Below are 6,694 nucleotides of genomic sequence, written 5' to 3' on the forward strand. Positions count from 1 at the left end.
CACAGATAGACAGAGACACAAAATCAGAATAAAAAAAAACTACCGCCTGAAATAAGATCACAGCATGGAGAGTCAATGGTACTTGTCCAAATATCCAATGTGCAAAACAATGGGAAATGCCAAATCAGGCATTTTCCCAATGAGATGAAGTAATTGAAAACGATGCATGAACATGGATGTTGGAACATCTTCATCTACAAAGTAAATACGGTAGAAGATTAAAGCCAGTTGGAAAATATCATGAAAGGACAAGTTTCTCAGCAACAACAAAAATTGATAATGAACACTTAAAAGTGTTAATCACTGCGCCTTACTGTAAAAGCAGTTTAACTTTTTTGTCTCTACTTGAATGGCTCTTCATAACCTGAAATAGCATCAGTGGAAACTTGCTTCCCTCGGCTGCCTATTATGTCTCTGCGAAGTGCCCAGAAATGATTGAAGTGCAATACAGGGTGCATGTTTCCAGGCCTGTCGCAACCAGTCAAGCAAACCAAGCAATTGCCTAGGGCCCCATGCTGAAAGGGAACCCCTTGGTAATGACTGGTCTTTTGCTTGTTTTCAAACGACAGCAATGAGTGTGGGAGCACTTCCATACCATGGCCGTAACTACCATTGAGGGCACAGAGGTCATGTCCTCTGTATTTTTTTTCAGTAATGTAAAATGTATCTATTGATGAAAACCGATATATGATCAACAATGATAAATTCAGTCTATATACGCCACCCCCATTTATCCTCAAGGCAGTGATTAATGAAAACAAACTTAAGAGTTTGACTGAAGTGTTTAAAGCATTCTAAATGTACAGTATGCAGTACAGCACGCAGTATTTGACCTCTGTATTTGAAAATGTCTGGTTACGGCCCTGCTCCATACATTCAATTCCTGAATGCAAAATATGAATGCGTGTGCTACCAAGGGTACAGTTTGCACAGCGAGTTGACTAGCAAGAATACGTATATGGTACACTGTACATTGTCCACTGTAAAACATTGCAGTCGGTTAAACATAAAAAAGTAAGTTGAATGTTATTGTTCGTAAGTTAACTGAACCTAAGAAAGCCTTGAGTAGAGTTAAGTCTCGAGTTGAGTTTACTTACAAACTTAAGACAGAAGGGCAACTTACCTTTTTTACCGTTTTACAGTGTAGTAGGGAGTTTGGGATTAAGCACCCCCAAAGGTCCCTCTCTGCTTGGGCTCCCAAATTCCTTCACATGGCCCTGCTTGTTGTACTCTATACCCCAGACAGGCAGCAGGAGCAACAGATCACTATAATGCCTTGTGTACACCAAGCACAACCTACGCAACTGGTAGCTGAGGTGGTTGAAGAAGTTTCGCAATGAATTTGCTTTATTCGCTCTGGACGCGGCATTGACATGTTTGGTTTAGCTTATCACATGAGGGCTCTGACTTGACAGCCTGGGACATTCGGAGATATGAACATTCCAATTGGTTTTCGCCAAACCGCGTCATAGCTCATTACCATAAGATTAGCTTCACTTTAATCGTTAGAATTTGCTCTGGTAGCTCAGTTTGCTTCGCTCCCTGCAGAAGACAAATTCTGCAATAAAATTAGGTAGAGAGGGCCATAATTCCAAGTCGGAGTATTAAAAATTGACTGAAAACGCAAACTCAACCACAGACCAATGTTCCAATACCAAATCAATATTGTCCAACTGGGGCCCCCCTGGCTGGTGGGGGCCCCTAGGTTGCAGCCATATTTAACCTGTGCATTAACCCATTATGACACGCTGTAATCAATTTACTGTTACTAGAATGGCAATGACCAATTCATAGTGCATTACTAGAGGCCCTGTGTTATGTCATAGTAGAGTTGTACTATGGCAATTAACTTTTCAATGCCTATTGCAGCGTGCCTCAGATGGTACAGCGTGCACTGTGAGGGGTTAATCCAGCCCTGTGTGTACTGTATAATAATAAAGTGTTTCGTGCTGTAGCAGCCCTGTACTGCTGCAGGGACTGGCACAGAGGAGCGCTCTCCTTCCTCTCCTGTGGTCAGGTTGGCTGACAGGTGGAGTGTGGCAGAATGGTGTCTGTTACACACACACACACACACACACAGACACACACACACACACACACACACACACACACACACACACACACACACACACACACACACACACACACACACACACACACACACACACACACACAGAGAGCCGCTGACAGCTTTGGCTGGGCCCGGGACAAAGTCCTCTGAAAGGCCCCTCCACCCAATACATTCCATGTAATGTAACCCAATTATGGGCCCCCAATCCCCCTGGGCCCAGGACAACTGACTCCTTTGCACCCCCCAACCCCCACCCCCCTCCCCCTTGTCAACTTTACTGCACACACACATATCCCTCATACAGACACGAGTACAAATACGCATACACACACACACACGCGCACACACACACACACACACACACACACACATACACACACACACACACACACACACACACACACACACACACAAACACATAAACACACACACACACACACATAGACACCCAAACCTACACACGCGTGCACACACACACACGCGCACATACACACACACTCACAGTGGGTACACAAAGCACAAGCCACAAGCCACGTGCTTCTATCTGCCAGTGCTGGTACGGTAGGTTTTATTCTCTGTCTTATTACTGTCTACCATATCACTTCCTCTCTGTCCTCACCCCCTCTATCACTCTCTACCCACCCCATGAGGTGATATGAATGGTAAATGAACAAGTCCGACAGGAAGACAACGATGCGTCTAAACATTTTTGACACTATCCAAGAGTTCAAGAATATCAAAAAATGTTCTTATGGAATCATATTTCAGTTGTTTATTATCATTTGGAAGCAGTTTTCAATGATTGGGAAAAAGCGTCACGGCGGACGAACCATCGGATGGACAAAGCCTCATATACAGATCCGTGGATGCATCTAAAAAATGGACTGCATTTATATAGCGCCACTCCACCCGTTCAAGCACTCAAAGCGCTTTACATTTTTTGGCTCACATTCACACATTCACACACCGATGGCAGTGGCTGCCACACAGGGTACCATCCCGCCACCAGGAGCAATTTTGGGGTTGCAGTAAGTATCTTGCTCAAGGACACATCGATGGGGTCAGGCAAAGCAAGGCTTGACCGTGCAACCTTTTGGTTGGCAAACAGGCTCCTCTACCACCTGAGAAACCACTGTCAATATTCCAATGACATTCATCATCAAGACCTAAATCTAAATCTAGTTCACCAGTTATAACAATCACAGAATGAATGTTTTTCATTGTCCTGTCAGACCAAAATCCTCTGACATGTCAAAATCCTCATGTCATGCCTGATTGCTGTACTCAAGAGGGTGTTATATGTTTACTGCAATGTACAATAATGTGTATAAGGTCTTTGTGTATGTTCTGTATTTGTGTATTTATGTAAGATGACGGACATTTAGTTGTCCTGACAGACCGAAATCTTCAGACATGTCTAGTCGATCTACACAGTGTGTACCCAGTACTCCAGGCCAGGCTGTAGATTGCAGAGGCGTCTTTACCCCAACACAGCATGGGCAGGGCTGGACTGGCTATCTGGCATAGCAGGCATTTCCCGGTGGGCCCCGCACCCTCGTAGGCCCCTATGGCTACAGGGCTGGGCTGGCCATCTTGCATAGCAGGCATCTCCCGTTTTTTTGTTGTTTTTTTACAAAAAAATTACATTTCTGAAAAATTGGGCGAGGGTGCAGGGCCCACCAGTGAGTTAGTTCTGCGTCGCTAATTATGAGGGAGGGGACCTTTAAGCCAAAAGTGCCCGTGCTCTATTTCTTCCCCAGGCCAGTCCTCAGCATGGGTAGTGGGTAACGGCATTCTTCCACTGTTTCTCATTATTCGCTGAGGGGATAAATAGCATCCCAGTGAGAAACCTTATTTCACATGACTCTGCGGTTGAGCTGCTGACAAAAGAAAGGAAAAAAAATGCCCCACTGCAAATTGGCACAAAAACGGACAATTGCTACGCGTAAGCCTCGTAGATTGGATTATAGCTTGGAGAAGTGTACAATAACAGCTTGAGCCAACTTGTATTATGAGTAGTGTGTGTGTGTGTGTGTGTGTGTGTGTGTGTGTGTGTGTGTGTGTGTGTGTGTGTGTGTGTGTGTGTGTGTGTGTGTGTGTGTGTGTGTGTGTGTGTGTGTGTGTGTGTGTGTGTGTGTGTGTGTGTGTGTGTCTGTGTGTGTCTGTGTGTGTCTGTGTGTGTCTGTGTGTGTGTGTGTGCGAGCATCCGTGCCTGTGTGCGTGTGTACGTACGTGCGTGCATGCATGCATGTGCTGGTGTGCTGGTCCAGTATATGTACAACAACATGGCTGCAGCTACAACTTGGCTATCTAGCCTGTGCATTCATCCAGCCCTTAACACACTGTTTGGATGCTGGCATCCACCCACAGGCCCGGAGACACAGTGCTGTTTGGTCGCTGGATTCTGGTGTAGGGTATTTCTCAAAGGGAAGTGTTCTAGGCTTGCTAGGACAAGTTACGCCCATTTTTCCAAGGTCTATCCAATTATTACTTACTCGTCTAAGCAAGGCTCGAACACTTCACTTTGAGAAGTATCCATTGACTCGCAGGTCTGGAGAGGAGAAACAGTGTTTGGATGCACAGGCCTGGAGACACAGTGCTGCTTGGACACTGGATGTTGGTATAGACTCACTGCAGGCCTGGGGCCTATACTACAAAGCTGGTTCAGGAGTAAACCAGGTTAAGTTCAGAGGTAAATCATCTAATAGAAGAGTCCTCATTGACTCCAGGCTCTTCAATTAGATGATTTAGATGATTTTACCCCTTAAAGGTCAAAATTCACGACTTTTAAAATACAAATGCCTTTACCAGTTCCTAATGTAACTTATTATCATGATTAGTAAGGCATAATGGATTAGGTGATATATCCTGCAGATTTTTATACAGTTTAAGTTTTTCCAGTGACCTGCCGAAAACAAAAATTCTAATTTTCTTCGCATTCTTTTTTTAATAACCAAGACGGTGACGTGCGCACAGGGAGTCGATACAATGTAGAGCACTACTCGTTGCTGGGCTACAATGATCAAAGAGTCGGAAAAGTGCTGGGCTGATGGACAGCGATTCAGAAAACAAATCAGCTTTGAGTTTCTTAAGCTACACCAACGAGTCAGACTTGCATGTCAACTTGTTTGGATGCTGGCATCAACCCACAGGCCCGGAGACACGGTGCTGTTTGGTCGCTGGGCGCTGGTATGGACTCGCTGGAGGCCTGGAGAGCAGAAACAGTGTGTGGATGCTGGCATCAATCAACCCACAAGCGTGGAGACACAGTGCTGCTTGGACGCTGGTGTGGACTTGGTCCTGTCAGGGTGGAGATCTGGGGAGCACCAAAATACCCTGGAACTGCTGCTACCCGGCTCCACTCCACTTTGTGTGTACTGTGTGTGTGTGCATGTGTGCGTGTGTGTGTGTGTGTGTGTGTGTGTGTGTGTGTGTGTGTGTGTGTGTGTGTGTGTGTGTGTGTGTGTGTGTGTGTGTGTGTGTGTGTGTGTGTGTGTGTGTGTGTGTGTGTGTGTGTGTGTGTGTATGTGTGTGTGTGTGTGTGTGTGTGTGTGTGTTCTGCTCCCCTCTGGCTGGGGAGACTCATGGAGCCTGGCCTGGGCGGAACGAAAACCACTCCCACAGTACTGGCTAGTCTTCTAGCCTCCTCACTCCTCCGCAAAGTAAGTGTGTGTGTTCATGTGTGTGAATGTGTGTGTGTGTGTGTGTGTGTGTGTGTGTGTGTGTGTGTGTGTGTGTGTGTGTGTGTGTGTGTGTGTGTGTGTGTGTGTGTGTGTGTGTGTGTGTGTGTGTGTGTGTGTGTGTGTGTGTGTGTGTGTGTGTGTATGTGTGTGTGTGTGTGTGTGTGTCTGTGTCTGTGTGTCTGTGTGTTGATGTGTGCGTGCGTGCGCAAGCTTGTGTGCGTGCCTGCGTGTGTGTGTGTGTGTGTGTGTGTGTGTCTGTGTGTGGGTGTGTCCGCGTACGTGTGCCTGGTGGCTGTGCATGGCTTTATGTGTGGGTGGTGAGTCCAGTAGACATGGTACTGCCAATAACTGCCCATGGACCTCTATTATATATGTGTCCGCATACTGCTGATGCACTGCACGTTTTATGCACATACTGTATGCAGATACGGATGACTGTATGGGTGAGTACAGTAAGTAAAGTCCACAGCACACAGACACACAGGGTGGCGTGTAGGCTACTCCTGTATTGTCTTTGAGCACTGTGGGGCGTGTGGGGTGTGAAAGGGACACCTCCCCGCTAACACAGGGTAGAATGGAGGACAGCACTGTCCAATGGTCATTTACTTTCACCTGCCCCTCACCTAGTAGGCTAGTGACAATGGGCCCAAAAAGGCCTTCGTTTTCGAGATACCCCAACCGGAGGTAGAACAAAACCCAATAATGTTTTTCCTCATCTCTAAGGTGTCCCATACATGAAAATGATTCTTGGCCAAAGTGATTTTAATGCTAAGCCTAAAAATTTCACACATTTCCATATGCACCTCCAAACAAAAAAAGCACCCAAAATGTGACTTCTCCGTATGGGAGTAGATATACAAAAAAACATGCAGAAAATTACCAGAAGCTCTGAGAGCTTTGAGAATTGGTATGCTTGTGCCCAGGGGCTACCTGCACCAGA

Source organism: Engraulis encrasicolus, chromosome 5 (assembly GCF_034702125.1).
Source record: "Engraulis encrasicolus isolate BLACKSEA-1 chromosome 5, IST_EnEncr_1.0, whole genome shotgun sequence".
NCBI lineage: Eukaryota > Metazoa > Chordata > Actinopteri > Clupeiformes > Engraulidae > Engraulis > Engraulis encrasicolus.